At 53.8% G+C, this 2136-nt stretch overlaps 1 protein-coding gene across 2 annotated transcripts in view; it reads right to left on the bottom strand.

Moving 5' to 3' along the window:
- The window catches only part of Tceb1 (transcription elongation factor B (SIII), polypeptide 1 (15kDa, elongin C)), a 15161-nt gene extending 14904 nt beyond the window's left edge, over positions 1–257 (bottom strand). Inside the window, exon 1 of one of the 2 annotated variants that reach the window (XM_005392079.2) lies at positions 166–257. The gene's annotated coding sequence lies outside the window, so the exon portion shown is untranslated. The other variant, XM_005392080.2, reaches the window with a different exon arrangement.
- Positions 258–2136: the final 1879 nt, after the last annotated feature.

Below are 2136 nucleotides of genomic sequence, written 5' to 3'. Positions count from 1 at the left end.
GTCCGCAGCGCGGCGACCGCAGCCAAGTGCTTCCCGAGCGCCGCAGCCCCTGCTCCAGGGCCGCCCCCCTACCCCAGCGGCCTGCCCCCGTGGGTTCCGGGGCAGTCCGCGGAACTGCTTCCGCCGGGTCACAGCCGCCCTCTGCGCCGCGCGCGAGAGCCGTACCTGGAAAGGAGGGACCGCACCGACTCTGTCGCCAGCTTCCGTCTGCAGTAACTGCCTAGCGCCCCCTGCCCGGCTTTTTAGGAACACTGCTCCACCCTAAAAGACGTCACTGGCAAATTTCAACCAATCAGATTCTAAATCTGCTGGATTCCCAGCATGCAGCGGGAACCCTGATCCAATTCTGCAGGGAGGAGCTCAGGAGCCGAGGCAGCGCTGCATCTTAGGCTTTGTAGTTTTTCGGGCGGGTCCTGTTGGTGTTTAGCCCGAGGCAGCGCTGAATGCTGGGACTTGTAGTGCGTGTTAAGATTTTGGTGGTTTTGGAAGTTTTCCCCCGCCTCTTGTTCGGGGGTACGCCTGGAGGTGGGCGACGGCAAAGAAAGGTTGAGACTTGCTAGTGCTGACAAGGTCGTGCACTTGACCAAGACCCTCCTGCTCTTGAAAGGTTGCAGCGCGAGTTGACACGCGCTGCAAGGTCTCGCGCAGTCACCTAGCTTCATTTCCTCTTTTCCAGGGTAACTGTCAATGTTTACTGAAAAGTAGCCACACCCCCACCCCCCGCTCTGAGGGCCATTCCCGGGTCCCAGGAGTTTGCCAGGCTCTACTAGATAATGAGTTTACAGAAAGTCTAAGAGCCGAGCGTGGTGGCGTACAGGAGGCTGAAGCAGGAGGAACGTTGCAAGTTTGAGACCAGCCTGGGCTACACAATGAGCTCAAGGCCAGCCTGAACTGCATAGCGAGACCCTGTCTCAAAAAGACAAAACAACAACAACAACAACAACAACAACAAAAAAAAAAAAAAACAAAATACAGAAAGTCGAGGCGCCTGGACTCAATTCTGGGGTCATCTTTTCCATTCCTGGCTCTGCTTGGCCCCACCCCAATCCCGCACCCCTCCTCCCTTTTTACTTGCTTTTTTGCGGTTACGCAGGCACCCTTCCAGGAAGGCTTATACAGTAAAGCAAGTTCACCCTCTGCTGCTTCGGTAGAGCGTGGCATGAAGAGAATATTAAGGCCGGGACTGCTGCAGGCTACTCAGCCAGGCACTGTTGTGTAACAACGTCCCCGCACAGAAAATGTAGTTTCTTGACTGATGATTTTTGCCCGAAAGGTTTAGAAGTGCTGTATTGCTTTTTTAGAATTATAAGAATGGAACATGCTTCCACAGGTAAACTTCGCAGAATTAGTAAAAGTTTTTTACTGCCTTGGTAGCTCAAGAGTTTGGTTGGAAGGCGAGGCGTTTGGAGCAAAGCAGGGAAAATCTGGACAAACTCCCTAGCTTTGCTTGCTCTTCGCTACTTGCTTTTATCACCCAATACCTTTTTAATGATTAATGAACGAATGTGAATATGTATTAAATAAGCAAGTGCCATTTCTGTACCAACGGTTGAACTATCATTATGTTCAAATCGTGTTACATTCCTTTTGTACCGATCGCCTACAATCATTTCTCTAAAGCAAACAAGCCTACAAACGATATCCACAAGAATAAGATTTAGCTGTTGTCCTTCTCCCAGGGCTCTCCCTTAGATCCTGCCACTGTCACAAAGGGCCAAACCCAGCCACGTGCGGTGACATACGACGCCTGTAACCCCAGCTGCTCTCAAGGCAGAGGCAGGAGGGCCACACATTCTAGGCCGGCGTGGACAGCTTAGCAAGACTGTCTCAAAATACGAATTTTTAAAGGGTTGGGATGTAATTTAGTGGGAGAGCACTTGCCTGGCCTGTGCGTGGCCCTGGGTTTCATCTCCAGCAAGAGAGAAGGAGGAGAAGAGAAAGAGAGTTAAACCCTAAGAAGGGGAGCGGGCACAGGCTGGGCACAGGCTGCGCATCTGCCGACTCAGCCAGGGACTGTGCGGGGGCGCGCCGCTGCTCTGGCCCGGAACCCGCGTAGCGGGGAAGGTTGCCAGCCGGTCGCAAACTCCGCGCGCACAGGGGCCGGCGGGGCGGCTCCCAGGACGGGGCGGAGCGCGC

Source organism: Chinchilla lanigera, unplaced genomic scaffold, assembly GCF_000276665.1.
Source record: "Chinchilla lanigera isolate Chin_1 unplaced genomic scaffold, ChiLan1.0 scaffold00043, whole genome shotgun sequence".
NCBI classification, from domain to species: Eukaryota; Metazoa; Chordata; class Mammalia; order Rodentia; family Chinchillidae; genus Chinchilla; species Chinchilla lanigera.
This window is presented reverse-complemented; position numbering and strand designations above follow the sequence as displayed.